The sequence below is a fragment of the Lepidochelys kempii genome, chromosome 3 (genome assembly GCF_965140285.1).
Source record: "Lepidochelys kempii isolate rLepKem1 chromosome 3, rLepKem1.hap1, whole genome shotgun sequence".
NCBI lineage: Eukaryota > Metazoa > Chordata > Testudines > Cheloniidae > Lepidochelys > Lepidochelys kempii.
The window spans coordinates 65,470,793-65,487,666 of NC_136382.1; the positions used below are offsets into that span (position 1 = coordinate 65,470,793).

Below are 16,874 nucleotides of genomic sequence, written 5' to 3' on the forward strand. Positions count from 1 at the left end.
AATGAACCCTTGAAGTTCTGATTTCAACCGCAACAGCATTATCATGTCAAGTTCATCTTCAACATTGGTAAAGGTTAATAGCAAGTTTAAAATTTCATTGAATTTTTTTTAATGAAATCTGTATTGGGTAAATTAGGGAGCTCATTTTGTGAGCTTGGAACCCAAAGCCTTATTTCCCATAGACCCTAGGCATCTTTTTATGCGATTTCTATTTTCACAAACCCTCCTTGGTTTTTCCTAGCCTGTCCTTCCTGAACAAGCTATACCCCTCTATACCAATATTCCAGTCATGAGACTTATCCCACCAAGTCTCTGTGATGTCAATTAAATCAAAATTTAGCTTATGTACTAATACTTCCAGTTCTTCCTGTTAGTCCCTATATTCCTTGCATTTATGTCTAGACAACTAAAACGGTGAGCAGATTTCCCCCACTGATTTCCTTCTTGTTGCTCCTATGACTCTGTTGTACTTTTCCATGCCCCCCTTCCAATGTCTAGCCCTCTGTTAAGGTCACCCCTTTTTTTTCTTTGCTTACTTGGGGGCTTTTGTCACCTGCCCCCTTTGAACCTAGTTTAAAGCCCGCCTCCCTAGTTGGCGAGTTGGTGTGTGAAGATGCTCTTCCCCTTCTCGGTCAGCTGGAAGCCATCTTGGCCCAGCAGATCTTCTGATCTCTAGGATGTGCCTGTCCCTTCCCATGTCCTTACCCTGAACCAGGAAGATGCTAGTCTCAGCTCAGCTTGCACTGACATCTTTCAATATTTCTAACACTGCAACTCCATCTGCTAGACGGGGATATTTTTTAATTCTTCTAGTCCTTATGATTGTGGAGAAGATTTTCCAAAATGTAAATTAATGTAGTGATTTCTTCCTGAGTCTGCATACAGCCATCTCTAGTGCCTCTGCTGTTGATCCGAGCTTTCCCAAGCAGCACTAGAATCAATATATTTTTACACTGCTGCTGCTTGGAAATTCTAAAAGTAGCAGTGGAGAAGCAATTATATTGCAGCCAACATTTTAAACAAGAGGTTCTCAAAATTACTCCCCTTTACTCAGTGAAACTCATTGTCTTATAGAAGCATGTGCTCAGAGACAGGAGGAGGGAAAGACTGGGGAACCTCCTCTTTACTTCTTCCATTGTATGATCTCCAAGAGTAAGTCATCACCAGTCAGTATGATACAGCAATGCATAAAAAGCAGGGCTGAGCTTCGTTATACAGAAAGGACTCCAACCCTCCCACCATGGAGTGGTGGAATTTTTGCAAGGAGTTGCCATATGTTTCTCCCAGCACACAGCTGCAACAGAAGTAAGTGCAGGAGCAATTGCCCAGGGGAGCAGCACCCAACGAATGGACCCAAAGTGTGGGAGAGTAGACTATGCTGTTATCAGTAAAACTGCAGTCTCTCTAGCCATCCCCTGGGAGCAGTATTTGAGTACCTCACAAATGATGGCATAGCCTAAAAAGACAAGATGTCCAAAAGAATGAAAAAAATGTACCCCGAAACAAGTAGAAATGAAGAAACAACTGATGACATTATAAATCACATAGGAGTACCAGGAGTGATGTGAGGACCAGCACTATGGAAAGAGGAAAGGATTTTAGAGGATGGAGAGGAGAGGTTAACTCTGCAGTTTTTCCTTTTCTAGTTTGATTGACAAAGTCACTAAAGATGATCTCAGAGCCTTTTGTAAAACCTGTATTAACACTGCAAGGTTCACTCTGTGGAAAGTATGCATGTGCTGCTTAATGGTTAGCTGCGTAAGCCAGACCAGTCCAGTGGTGCACTTCTTCAGAAAACCTTCAAAATCATTATAATGGGCTGTCATGTCTACTCAAGTTAAGGTTTATGGGTTTATCAACTGGAACATTAAGCAGCGTATCCTTTTCCACACCCCACTGTTAGGTGGTGCACAGCCAACCTGGATGCACATCCCATTGTGTGGAGCAATCCATATTGATGAATACCATCCCTTTCAGCAGATGCTCATTATATTTCCCTTCAGAGCCACATACATGGAAACCTCAATGAATGGGATCTTTCACAGTGAAGATACCATGTATTACTGTATTTTACACTGTCAAGGTCCCCAATAAGGTTTCTGACATTGACTTTAGAAAATTTGCCTTTTCTTGAGTGGCTTATACCCTTAAGGCTTTCCAGCAATGATGCAGTTTTACGGATTTTTCTCCTGCTAAAAGGAGTTTGAAGTTTGAGAAAAGGTTTACTGTGGAATGTCCTATCCAACGAAATCTGAACATACTTGCAGAGGTGATGAACTCAGTTTCAAGAGATTGCAATATCAATTTCCTTGATGCTTCAGCAGTCCTGCTGGATGATTACAGACTGGAATTCATCCATTAGCGTTGAAAAGTTAGCAAGAGAGACAGATCATGCAATCTTTGGTACTAAGGAACAGGAATAAGAGGTTAGAGGCAAAGCTTATTCTGAAACAGCAGATAGTGGGGGTGAAAATGGTAGATATGTACACAAAAATAAATATATAAAAAGAACTGATACGGTATAGGCATTTATTAACATCTGTCTGCTACAGAGGATAATGTTAGGCATTATAATTCATTGAGAGAGGAGGAAATGTGAGGGTGAGGTTGTGGGGGGCGGAGGGGAAGGTTAGAAAAAAAATTACATAAATAGTATTTTCCAATAAAGAGATGTCAAAAATCAATGACAGAATAAATCTACTGATTTAAAAGTGTGTTTGGAACTTTTCATCCAACTGCACATTGGATTTTTATGAAGTCCCTTTTTCTTAAAAAGCTAGGATTTTACTTGATTTAATTTCACCACTTTATTTTTAGATCAAATTTGTTATGTCCAGGCCCTGCCTGGAAAGGGCTTCATTTCCTGACCTACATTGGCGGTTCAAAGGTGTAGCTAAGAGGATAGTGTCCCAGCAACTACATTCCTCTTTAATTCTCCATTCCCTACAGATCCAGCAAAAGAAAGCTGAGGCAGCACCCCCAGCTAAAGGAGGCCCCAGGAGAGAGGTGTGTGAAAGGAGCACCTGAGGTCATAAGCCAAGAACAGGAAGTAATGCAAAACAAAGGGGACCCTGGAGGTTGTGTGGATGAAGAGAAAGAAGTAATTACACAGGAAAATACAGTCTTCTGCTAGGGCTTGAGGCAGGCTCCTTCCTACCGATTCCTGCTACTGGTGTCTCAAGCAGTATCCAGCTCCTTCTTTTGACATGGGTAGTAGTATTTTCCATCACCAATTCCTCTAACCCAGTGAAATGGCCTTAAAATTCAGGATGTGCTGTCAGTGTAATTCTTTTACAGTAGTTGTTAGTACTTACTTAGGCAAAGTATACTTAGTGGGAAAAATATCGTTTTTCCTTGACTTCTGCTACCCTCCATCAAGTCCCATTCAACTCCTAAAACACACTGCTTTGTCTGAGGAGAAACTGCGCTTTGCATGGCTACACAGAAAATTTTGTGTGTTTAATAAGGGCTTAGATAAATAATCTTAAATCCAAGTGGGTCTCATTAAAGCAATGTCATAAAATTTTTACACTTGTATATGAATTGGGGGGGGGGGGGAAGGATGTCTACCTAGCAGTTTGAACTCATGCTGCCTAAGGGAAGTGATACTTGAAATTCATGCGTCTAACTATTTGAAATGGATTTATAGTAGCCAATTATGATAAATCATTGCAGAAGCTGACTAGTAATAGATTATTTTCAGACAAGGTAGTCCATTTTTAATACACAAAATACAAAACCAAAGTTTAAATAATACTAAAGCTGATCATCTGTTGCTTATGCAAATTGTAAGCACATAGTTCACCCCTTTGGGGCAGTTAAATGCTAAAAGTTTTACTGTCCAGTGGATTTGTGTGTATGTTCCTCCCACCCTGTAACATTCTACATCTGTTTAGTTTGGTTCTTATCTGTACCTCAACCCCTCTATAACACCTAAGCTTCCTGATGGAGCCCTGAAGATCCTTTTACTTCTGCCTTCAGGCCCCCCGCCCCATTTTACATCCTGTGTCATCTTTACCCTCCTCCTAGCAGAAGATTTGAACAAACTCCTCATGGATTGGGATCAATCCCACATTGCAGGCAACGGACTACTTTATGCTGTAAAAACAAACACACACACACACACACACACACATATAAAGTATATTTTAGTAAACACCCTAAACTAGTATCACACTATTACACACACAGCTGTGATAGAGCTCCCTCTGGATTGACGCTCACCAGGATCTTCTATTTGGAGCCCACCTCACTGGGCCCCTTGTGCTTTAAGCCTCCTGAGTCTGAACAGATCCCAGGTATGGCCCTGAATTGGGTCTCTAAACATACTCTCAAAGGGCAGATCCTCGGTCTTGCAACCACACAATCCAATTCCCTTGCCCCGGGACCACTGCTGACCCCTCAGGCTCTCCCATAACTTAAACATACCCTCTCCCAGACCTCCAGCCATGTGGGCTTTCTGGGTTTACCGTTTTCCTCATCAGGGGCACATGATAGTGAAGTAAAACACACAGACAAAAGGACCTTCCACAGGATTCTAAAACAAATTACTCTTTACTTAGATAGAATGAGAAATGCACAGATGTAGACAAAAACACCTGTATGCATTTCCCTGCCTCGGGTACCTCACCACTCTGGAGAATTCTTTGGGCTTGGGAATAGTCTTCTGAGGAGTCCAGGTTCCCCTTTCTGCACATGGCTTCTCCCCTGAATCATGGAGTCTCTCTCTCTCCCCCCAGGTCAGCTAGCTTCCATCTTCCTCGGCTGGTTGCAGAATTAAACAGCACCCCACTGCTACAAAAGCATGCCTCTTTCCTGACCAACCTTCCTGTGTGTCTGAGAGTCCTTTGCATTTATAGGTCTCATCAACTAAACCTGGTTTCTTTGTTCTGCTGCTGGGGATTTTCCACTCTGCACTTCTCCCTCCCTACAAAGAAGATGGAGGAACTAGTCTCCTAGCTTCAGCCAATCCATTGCCTCAAGATGTTTCCACCTGAAGAGGCAACCATTAAGGTTTAACATCCCACCTCTAGCCCTGGTCTGCAAACCTGAAAGCAAGTGGTGGAATCCACATACATGGAGGCATTCCATAATGCAGCAATTTCCTATCAACCACCAGAATTCATTAGATATACACAACTCCCCCAAATCATCACACACACTATTTTCATAAGTGTACTTAAGAGAGAGAGTCTATAACGGTCATTTGGCCATCTTTACGGATACCACTGAAAGATATTGCTCAATGCATAAAAGAGGAAAGAAATAGTCCTTGTGAAGCTTGTTGAAATCAGAAATGCAAAGTGCATGCACTCGATTTTTTAAATCTTCATATCCATATCTCAAGGTTTTGATTACAGCCCCCCCCCCAAAAAAAAAGTACTAAAAAGACACAGAAGTGTCCTCTTTACTTCTGTAAAATGAAGCTATTCTTAAATTATAAAATCTGTGACATTCCCCTCTGGTGTTATCCGGACTGGTGATCTGCTAGGTCACTCCAATCCTTGACTCTTGGAGCCAGCCTTACCCTGCTTTGCTGTGAGAACCCCCATTCCTGGGTTGTTCACGCACAACCTCTGGCATGTAAGCTGCTCCTTGGATTGTGCAACTGAATGACACTAGCCAATACCTCCGGTCCCAGACACAACCCTAGGAACCTCCATCTTGTAGTGTCTAGTTATGCCCGTTGGATGCTGCAAGCTTATATGAGTTCATCAATTTAACGAAGAAATTGATATGTACCAGGCTTGTTATCCCAAGAGGAGCCTCTGACATGCTTCAAACCAAATGCACTGCTTCAGGTAGAATAAAACAAATACATTTATTAACTATAAAGATAGATTTTAAGTGATTATAAGTCAAAGCATAAAAAGTCAGATTTGGTCAAATGAATCAGGTGAGCATTACCTCATTGCAGTTCCAAACTGACCAAATAAAGGGGGGGTGACTCACTTGAGAGTCTAACAGATTCTTTTGTTGCTGCCTAGGCCAGCATCTTTTGTTCCTATGAGGCTGGGCTGGGTTTGTCCCATACCTGCCCTGATGAGGTGTGAACTACCCCTCTGCTCTTGGAGAGTTTTTGCCAGGGCTTATTTTAAGCCACAAGGACATGTTTTCAGCTTCATAACTACATACATGAAATTATAACCGATAACATCACTATAGCAACCATGCTCAGTGCATCATGAGCCTTCCGAAGACTCCCAACATGACAACCTTTGCATTGGATACCACACAATCATTTTATAAAAGTGAACATGGGGGTGTAGGGTGTTCCCCCGATGCACAGACTGTCACAGTATCTTAACATGGAAATTTCAGTTTTCTTTTAAGTACTGGTATAAATTCAATAAGACAAAATAAATTTCTGTTTAAAACAAACAAAATGAAACAAAAGACAAGGTGCAGACTCAGGACACATCCCTGCATACTAATTTTTGACCGGCCTACTACTCTATGCAGGAGCCTTAATTCATACTGTCTCAGGTGAAAGGCTAGGAATTAGAAACTCATGATTTCTTGGCTCTCAGCCAAAGTTGAATTCTGTAGCTTCCTGAAACCTGCCCTGCTCCCCCAACTTCTTTCCCTGCAGCCCCTGAGTTTTCCCTGAACACCTCTCATCAATCCGCCTTCTGAAGGAAATCTGATTAGATGAGAGTGCAGTGATCCACCACTATACAGGATTCTCCACTCCTCTCCCTGTTGGTTATTGTACTGAAACTATTTGACTGAAATAGCCTCTCAAGTAGCAGCTCCACATCAACTTTATAGCCTGGGAGGATTGATTCCTTCTTTCCTCCCTCTAGGATTCTCCCCCAAACCCAGACATCCACCATTACTGTGCCAAGTGCCTAAGGTGGGTACTGGGTCTCTGGATTTTGGCCTAAACTATAAATGAAACTTGAGTAAATCACTTGTTCTCAGACAGAATAGCCCTTTTGAATAGAAAATGCCAGCAAAATCCCAAGCCCTGATTTTCTTCTCTAAGACGTTCTTCAGATGTTTAGTTCCAAGGCCTACTTTGTATCCTAGATTAATGTGACTTTCCAAATAAACAAACATCATCATACAACAGCAGCATTCCCGCACAAAATGTAGTGAACGAATGGAATCATTCCCTAAACAACTTCTGAAATTAGCTGTGATCAGACTGAAGTCGTACAGCATCTGCCATTCTCCCAATTCCCCACTTTGCCTTATTGATACAGAAATTAAAAGCAAACAAATTATTTTGCCAATACAAGTAGCATTAGTTTATGCAGCCTCTGGGAGTTGAATACAATAGAAATAACAAATATTGATTAATTTAGAACTGGGCAGTATTTTGGGGTTCTGTAAATCAAGAGTTGAGCTTTGAATAGTTCAGTCAGCAATCTGCCTAACAGATTTATAGAACATGTAATATAATTAAAGGCAAGTTTTATTTTATTCTCTACACTCGTTAAATGATTCAGCTATCAAACTCTGTTATCTAGATATTGCTATTTGGATGATATTATTGGAGTTATGTATTTACAGTTGCCATATGTGAAACAAAGCCCATATATCTAGCTGCAAACACCCACAAACTGTAAGCTTATGAGTATACTACAAGCTACTATCTCTTGGCTCACAACTATATAAATTACAATTATAAAAGTACCCTTGACGTAATAACATCATTGTCACATTTAAATCACTTGGGCCCTCAAAAAGCAGTTTTGTTAATAATGTGGAATAAATATCTATATACAGATGTCACATGGGCAGATTGCTGGAAGACCAGCAAACAAAAATTTCTCCAAAATAGTCACTAAGGAAACTGACTAGCATAGCCAGTATCAATTTAGGGTTTAGGATCCAAAGTCCATTTTTCACTCTAAGTTTTTAGTATGATTGTAGACTTAACTACTGATGTTGCAGGTGCTTTAGACAACAGATTTTAAATTAACATCCTAGCAGTGACCAATGGTTATGTAGTTTTTTCTTCACTATATTTTCCATCCTACTTTACACTTCTCCTATCCCAAATTCTGACACTAATGATAAAAAAAGCCATAGTACTAAACTTAGTGACATGAGAGGCGATCAAACTGTGCTTACTTAAATTAAGATGTTTCATTTAGAATATAATAATCTCTAAACTATATGTATTAGTAAGGAAGAACGATAAGGGATATTATAAAGAAGAATGAATTGCATTTTTGTTCTGCCATATATAGTGAGATAAAATCTTGCTTTGATAGGAAATCTTGATAGCATATCTTTTTTCTAGTAAGATTAGCATACAATAAATGATTCACCAAGGTAGCAGTCACAACATTATTTTTAGAATAATAATTAAAATGTATATTGTCTTTTATATTTTCAAAGCCCAGGCCAAACAGTTAGTCACAGTATCTAGTGAGATGAGTAATAATGTACTGTATGAACACCCCCTAATATACAGATTTGGATATAGGCATACAGAAGGTAAAATTTTCAACACCACCTAAGTGACTTAGGAATCTAAGTCCTGTTTTCAAAAGTGACCTAGAAACTTAGGAGTCTAAGTCCCATTGACTTTCAATGAGTTTAAATGCTTAGGTCACTTTTGAAAACAGGCTTCGCTGCCTTTGACAATCTTACTCTAAGTGACTATCCTAATGCCACACAGCAAAACAGTACCAAAGCTGGCATTACAATATGAGTTCCTAGCTCCTAGCCTAGCAATCAACCAGACCACGCCCCCTCTCCAAGGGCTGGTCGACACTAATGCTGTAAGTCAACCTAAGGTACGCTACTTCAGTTATGTAACTGAAGTCGACGTAACTTAGGTCGAGTTACAGCGTTGTCTGCACCATGCTATGTGGACAGGAGATACTCTCCTGCCAACTTATTTTCCGCCTCTTGGGGAGGTGACGTACAAATGTTGATAGGAGAGAGCTCAGCCATCAATTTAGCTGGTCTTCACCAGACCTGCTAAATCGACACCACTGCATCAATCACAGCAGTGCCAATTTAGCCGGAAGTATAAACAAGCCCAGACCTGACACAGTGGACATGGAAATGCCACTCTCTACAAATGGTCCTCAAGATTTTGTCCCAACAATCTTCTTCCCTTTAATTTGTGATACTAACATTACTGAACCTAGTTAAAATTTGACAGAAAGAAATCAAAGCAACAAAATCATAATACATAAGCTTTTCTACAGCACTTTTCATCTGCAGATCTCATAGCACTTTACAAGGAAGTCAGTAAAAAGATAATTATCCTGATTTCAGGGGTGGAAATACATACTGTAACTAATGCATGGTTCCAAAAATAAAAAAGAATGAAGATCCTTGCTCAATAAGTCAGTCATTTGTCAGTTTACCTCATTTTCTGCAAGTAGAGCTACTGAAGGAATGCAGACAGACATTCTACTCCTGGTGCTCAAAAGGAAAAACTTGTGCAATATTATAGAATTTAAATAACAGGACTCAGACTGAATTAGAACTCACTTTAGAACCTTCAAAGAGGTGAATTACTGTACAGTGATTTCTGAAAGCTATTAGAATAAATAAGAAAACTGTTTCACAAATAACTATACCCCAGTTGATGAAGACTAATTGGAAGTAAAGTGAGAAAACGGAGCAAATTTCTGTTTTCTCATTATCAAGATATCCAGATGGAAGTAGCCTTCTCAGAATAAATAAAAGAAAGAAATCAACATCCTGTAACCCAGCAGTCACAATACAAATTTGAAATTACAGCACATGCATCTTGATGTAATAACAACATTGTAGTGATACTACTGGAATTCAGGAGTTCCTGGCTTTCAGCCACAAACTCAGGCCATGTCTACACTACGAAAGTACTCCAATTTTACGGAAGTCGATTTTTGGGAACAGATTGAATGCATGCATGAATGCATGCGTCCACACGAACCACATTAATTCGGCAGTGAGAGTCCACAGTACCGTGGCAAGCATCGACATTCTGAGCGGTGCACTGTGGGTAGCTATCCCACAGTTCCCACAGTCCCTGCTGTCCACTAGAATTCTGGGCTGAGCTCCCAATGCCTGATGGGGCCAAAAATTTGTCATGGATGGTTATGGGTAAATGTCGTCAGTCAACCCTTGCAACAGACGAAAGCAACAGACGACAATCATTTTGCGCCCTTTTCCCTGGATTGCCTGAGCAGACGCCATAGCACAGCAAACATGGAGCCCGTTCAGCTCACCCCAGCAGTTATGACCATTGTAAACACCTCGCGCATTATCGTGCAGCTTATGCAGAACCAGCACCTGAAAAACCAGGCGAGGAGGCGACGGCAGCGTGGTGATGAGGAAATGAACACAGATTTCTCTGAAAGCGCAGTCCCCAGCAATTTGGAGATCATGGTGTTACTGGGGCAGGCTCATGCCGTGGAAAGCTGATTCTGGGCTCGGGAAACAAGCACAGACTGGTGGGACCGCATAGTGTTGCGGGTTTGGGATGATTCCCAGTGGCTGCGAAACTTTTGCATGCGTAAGGGCACTTTCATGGAACTTTGTGACTTGCTTTCCCCTGCCCTGAAGCACAAGAATACCGAGAGCAGCCCGCACAGTTCACAAGCGAGTGGCAATAGCCCTGTGGAAGCGTGCAACGCCAGACAGCTACCAGTCAGTCGGGAATCAATTTGGAATGGGCAAATCTACTGTGGGAGTTGCTGTGATGCAAGTAGCCAACGCAATCACTGAGCTGCTGCTATCAAAGGTAGTGACTCTGGGAAATGTGTAGGTCATACTAGACGGCTCTGCTGCAATGGGATTCCCTAACTGTGGTGGGGCTATAGACGGAACGCATATCCCTATCTTGTGACCAGACTACTAGAGCAGCCAGTACATAAACCGCAAGGGGTACTTTTCAATGGTGCTGCAAGCACTGGTGGATCACAAGGGATGTTTCACCAACATCAACGTGGGATGGCCGGGAAAGGTTCATGACGCTCGAGTCTTCAGGAACTCTAGTCTGTTTAAACGGCTGCAGGAAGGGATTTACTTCCCAGACCAGAAAATAACTGTTGGGAATGTTGAAATGCCAATAGTTATCCTTGGGGACCCAGCCTACCCATTAACATCCTGGCTCATGAAGCCATAGAGAGGCACCCTGGAAGTAGTAAGGAGCTATTCAACTATAGGCTGAGCAAGTGCAGAATGGTGGTAGAGTGTGCATTTGGATGTTTAAAGGGTTGCTGGCGCAGTTTACTGCGTTCCGTCTATAGCCCCACCTCAGCGAAACCAATATTCCCATTGTTATTGCTGCTTGCTATGTGCTCCACAATCTCTGTGAGAGTAAGGGGGAGACGTTTATGGTGGGGTGGGAGGTTGATGCAAATCACCTCGCCGCTGAATACGCACAGCCAGACACCAGGGCGGTTAGAAGAGCACAGCAGGAAGCGCTCCATATCAAATTAGCATTGAAAACCAGTTTCACGACTGGCCAGGGTGCTGTGTGACACTTCTGTTTGTTTCTCCTTGATGAAAACCCGCCCCCATGGTTGCCTCTAAATTCCACGTAAGCCACGCGCCCTCCCCCCTTTGATCACAGCTTGCTTGCAAAGGAAATAAAGTCATTATCGTTTAAAAAATGTATTCTTTATTAATTGATTATAAAAATAGGGAGATAACTCACAAGGTAGCCCAGGTGGGATATGGGAGGAGGGTAGGAAAAGGCCACTTTAAAACTTCTTGAATGCCAGCCTTATGTTGCTTGGGCTGTCCACTGGGGTGGAGTGGTTGGGTGCCTGGAGCCTCCCCGCGCCGTGTTCTTGGGCATCTCGGTGAGGAGTCTATGGAACTTGGGGAGGAGGGAGGGCGGTTAAGCAGGGGCTGCAGCGGCAGTCTGTGATCCTGCTGCCGTTCATGAATCTTCAACAGACACCGGAGCATGTCCGTTTGATCCCGCAATAGCCCTAGCACTTCCTCATGCCTCCTTTGATCTTCCTGCCACCACCTTTCCTCACGTTCATTGGCCACTTTCCTGTACTCTGCTATTGTGTCCCTCCACACAGTCTGCTGATCTCTGTCAGTGCCGGATGACTGCATGAGCTCAGAGAACAATTCATCGCGCGTGCGTTTTCTTCGCCGCCTTATCTGAGATAGCCTTTGGGATGGAGGAGGGAGGCTTGAAACATTTGCAGCTACTGGAAGAAAAAAAGGGAGTGAAGTATTTAAAAAGATACATTTTACAGAACAATGGCTACACTCTTTTATGGTGAACAACACTATTCACATTACATAGCACATGTGATTTTGGTACAAGGTCACATTTTGCATCTTATATTGAGTGCCTGCGGCTTTGGTGTTCGAGATCACACACACAGTGCCGGGCAACAGAATTCAGCTTGCAGGCGGCCATGGCAAGCCATAGTCTTTCGGCTTCTGCAACCTTCATAACAGTAGCACCCTCCCCTCCCATACCAAGCAAAGCATGTTGAGTTGGCCATTTAGTGCTGCAGTTTTCCTGTTAACGTGCAGCAGCAGAAACCAAACTAACACCCCACCCACCCAATTCTCTGGGATGATCACTTTACCCCTTCCCCCACCGTGTGGCTGGTATCAGGGAAGATCCTTGCTAGCCAAATGCAAACTCAGCGTCAATGCCCTCCTCCCCCTCCCACCGTGTGGCTAACTGTGGGGAGGATTTCTTTTCAGCCACAGGCAAACAGCCCAGTAGGAACGGCCACCTCTCAATGTCTGCTTAATCAAATTCCCCTATTTCCACCAGGTTACCATGAACGATATCACTCTCCTGAGGATAACACAGAGAGATAAAGAACAGATGTTGCTTGAATGCCAGCAAACACCGGGACCACACGCTGCCAGGCTTTGCCATGCAATGATACCAGATTATTGCTACTAGCATGGCATGGTAAAGTGTCTTACCATGGAGAACGGAATAAGGCTGCTCTCCCCAGAAACCTTCTGCAAAGGCTTTTAGAGTACCTCCAGGAGAGCTTCATGGAGATGTCCCTGGAGGCTTTCCGCTCTATCCCCAGACACGTTAACAGACTTTTCCAGTAGCTGTACTGGCCACAAATGCCACTCAAGTCCTCAGGGCTACTTAATCATTAAAAAATGCTTGCTTTTATAACGTGTATTATATTTAAAAAGGTACACTCACCAGAGGTCCCTTCTCCGGCTTCTTTGGGGTTGGGAGGATATTTCAGTCAGGGTGAGAAAAAGATCCGGGCTGTCGGGGAGAATGGTGTGCTGTGTGCTCTCCTCAAGCTCATCCTCCTCCTCATCTTCCTCATCCGCAAAATCCTCAGGCATGGCGGAGAGTACCCCATCATCGGAGTCCACGGACAGGGATGGAGTGGTGGTGGTGGCGGCCCCCCCCCCCCAAATTGCATGTAGCTCAGCATAGAAGCGGCATGTCTGGGGCTCTGTCCCGGAAGCGTCTGTTTGATTCTTTGGTTTTCTGGTATGCTTGTCTGAGCTCCTTAAGTGTCACGTGGCACTGTGTTGCGTCCCTGATGTAGCCTCTGTCCCTCATGGCCTCAGAGATTTTTTTGAAATGTTTTGGCATTTCACCTTTTGGAACATAGTTCTGATAGCACGGATTCCTCTCCCCATACAGCGATCAGATCCAGTACCTCCCATTCGGTCCATGCTGGAGCTCTTTTTCAATTCTGGGACTGCATGGTCACCTGTGCTGATGAGCTTGCCTGGCTAAACAGGAAATGAGATTCAAAAGTTCCTGGGGCTTTTCCTGTACACCTGGCCAGTGCATCCAAGTTCAGAGTGCTGTCCAGAGCGGTCACAATGGTGCACTGTGGGATAGCTCCCAAGGGCCAATACCTTCAAATTGCGTTCCCACTAACCCTAATTCAAAACAGCGATGTCGATTTCAGCGCGAATCCCCTCATTGGGGATGAGTACAGAAATCTGGTTTTAAGAGCCCTTTATGTCGAAAGAAATGGCTTCGTTGTGTGGATGGGTGCAGGGTTAATTCAATTTAACGCTGCTAAATCAGACAAACTCGTAGTGTAGACCAGGCCTCAGTCTTCTAGCTCATGGTGCTCCTCTGAAGCTAATAAAACCACATGCATTAGTACAATTTCTAGAAGTCACGGTTAGAATCTTGAGAGAAACAGACAATAATGCTAAAAGAACACAATAAAAAAGGGGATACAGTATCAATGCCAGAGCAGTAAACAATTCAAAGGTATTTTAAATATATGCTAGAAATAGAAAGTAAAAATATCAACAACTTTTTGACCATGAAACTTTTTCCAGCACACATCTGTAAAGAGAAAGTTGTAATTTTCTCTAACTGTACCCATTCATTCAAAAACCATTTTCTAAAACCAGCTCGTGGTCAAACTGACATCGCTAACTTCATTTTTTCAGTTTTCTTCATGTATTTTTGATAACCCTTTAACTTCAACACTGTTTAACATTATTACTCTCAGCAGCTAGGCAGTTTGCATAAGATGTTATTTGCCAACAACCTATTACTCCACAGGAAAACCTCTTCCATTTTCACAGCAAATATTTATGAGAAAGAGCCTTGCTGAGAGGAAGGTGAAGAACATCCACATAATAACATACCTGGGGGAAAGGATAGCTCAGTGGTTTGAGCACTGGCCTGTTAAACCCAAGATCGTGAGTTCAATCCTTGAGGGGGCCACTTAGGGATCTGGGGCAAAAATTGGGGAATGGGTCCTGCTTTGAGCAGGGTGTTGGACTAGATGACCTCCTGAGGTCCCTTCCAACCCTGATATTCTATTATTCCATACCCTTCATCAATAAATACCTGAATAAGAAAGGATCAGAATGAAGGTACAAAACATGCTTCTCCAAGAAGACTCAAGAGCATTTTTTAATACTCTTTTCGTAGGTGGTAGGAAGAAATGATGGCACATCTTTTCTGTGTAAGTAATTTCAACAGACTTACTATCTGTGTAAAAGTAGCTCATAAAGGCCCCAGTAAAGATAGTCTGTGCTCAGAAGAGCTCACAATCTGAATAGATAAAACAGAAAGGAAGTCTCTATGCTCATTTTACAGATGGAGGACTGAGACACAAAGATTAAGTGATTTGGCCAGAGAAATGAACTGCATCCCAGTCCAGTATCTTAACAAGATCTTCCTTCTCTCTTACTCATCTTCTTCTTCTTTAGACAAAGGAGGCTTTTAGTGAATCCTTTCACATAATGAATTAGTTAACAAATGTTTTACCTTCCTCCCTACTAATCATTAGAGATAAAATATACTATTATTCTGGTCAATTTTCATTAGCAAAGTACATGCAATGAAAATTAAAATGAATTTAATTTTTGGCAACTGTTCTACTATTAACTTACAGGGATTTATTCTCTCATTGATACACAAGAGATTTCCTTGCCTAACCGCCATTAATGATGGAAGAATATTCCCTGAAAAATATAACATGGGATTTCGATACTAGACAGTATTGTCTACAAAAAAAAATGCACAATGAGATGAATTTGCTGAAAAAGACAGAATAAAAGTATTACAATACCCACTGGTATTTGAGCATCTAACTGTGTCTTGGAACAAATACTTTTCTAGAAGATCGGTAAATTCTTGGCCTGGATTAGCAAATTAATTATTTGAAACCCTAAATTCAAATCCAGAGTATTAAATAATAATACAAATTTGACAAAGCTCTTCAGGGTAGGAGCTATGTCTTCCGATGTGTTTGTACAGTACCAATACAAGGAGACCTCATCCCTGACTAACGACACTACAAATAATTAGAAGGAAAATATTAAGTTTTCTGTTGCCACACTACTTTTCAATGTACCCATGTCATACAATTAAAGAGAAAGGACAAACATTCTAAACCAGCAAAGAAACAAGCTCCTTGAGAGAAGCTAGACCAGAGCCTAGGTGCTGGAACTAGGGGTCCTGGGGGTGCAGCCACCCCTCCGGCTTGAAGTGGTTTCCATTACATACAGGGTTTACAATTTGGTTCAATGGCTCTCAGAACCCCTGCTTATAAAAACTGTTTCAGCACCTCTGGACCAGAGCAATAATTTTGGCTTCTAAACTTTAATAGGAAGAGCTATGAGGTTACAAATCAAAAGGAGCAAACTAAAAATTCAATTCCATCCCTGAGGGCTTATGTGCTATAATCACACCTCTCACCACCAGAGGGCCTCCTAGCATCCAGGTTCAGCATTGCAAGGGTTCTGAGTCTAGCACCCCCATTAGTTGGTTCTGGTGCTACAACAGTCTGCTGTCCATGGCCTAGCCCTCCAACCGTTCCACTGCTCAGTCCATTCCCCTTCCTAGAGGTTACCCAAAAAGTCCAAAAAATAGTAAACAAGATCTAATGGCTTTCAATCCCAGTCTCTATCAGGTCTTTGCTTCTTTTATTCTTGACATCCATGATTCTCCTCTTGGTCCGGGGAAGAGCTAGGAGAATCCAGGCCTGCAACTTCACAGGATCTGCAGATTCTGTGGCCTTCACCTTGACTTTGTGGTTCATCACGGCTTCTCCTGAGGCCAGGTATGGAAGCGTTTCCTAAAAGTCAGTCTCAGGTTCTTCTCTGCAGCAGCAGGATTGTAATTTCTACCAGTTTTCTCTGCCCCTTGCCTTAATATAGTCAGTCTCTCTCTCCTCTCAACAGGAGTTTCCCCTTATCCCTCTTTCTGGGACTGGGGCTGTGGCTTGGACCTCTTTGTCTTAAGCCGGGTCTACACTTAAAAATTAGATCCATCTAGCTACGTCACTCAAGGTTGTAAAAAATTTGCACCCTGAGCACCACAGTTAGTCAACCTAAGTCCCACCATAGATGTGGATAGGTCAAAGGTAAAATTCTTCTGTCGTCCTAGCTACTGCCTCTCAGAGTGATATTAACTGCAGCAAGGGAAAACCCCTTTCCGTTGATGCACAAAGTGACTACACTATTGCGCT

The 16,874-nt window shown here is 42.5% G+C and overlaps 1 protein-coding gene across 3 annotated transcripts in view; it reads right to left on the reverse strand.

The window, feature by feature from the left end:
* UBE3D (ubiquitin protein ligase E3D) overlaps positions 1-16,874 on the reverse strand; it is a 112,146-nt gene that overhangs the window by 57,575 nt on the left and 37,697 nt on the right. Inside the window, exons 9-10 of one of the 3 annotated variants that reach the window (XR_012157979.2) lie at positions 13,109-14,020; positions 11,559-12,128 (exon numbers count right to left, since the gene is read on the reverse strand). The exons of the other annotated variants lie outside the window; for them this stretch is intronic. The gene's annotated coding sequence lies outside the window, so the exon portion shown is untranslated. Of the gene's footprint in view, positions 1-11,558; positions 12,129-13,108; positions 14,021-16,874 lie in introns of those variants that run through there. 3 annotated transcript variants of the gene reach the window in all.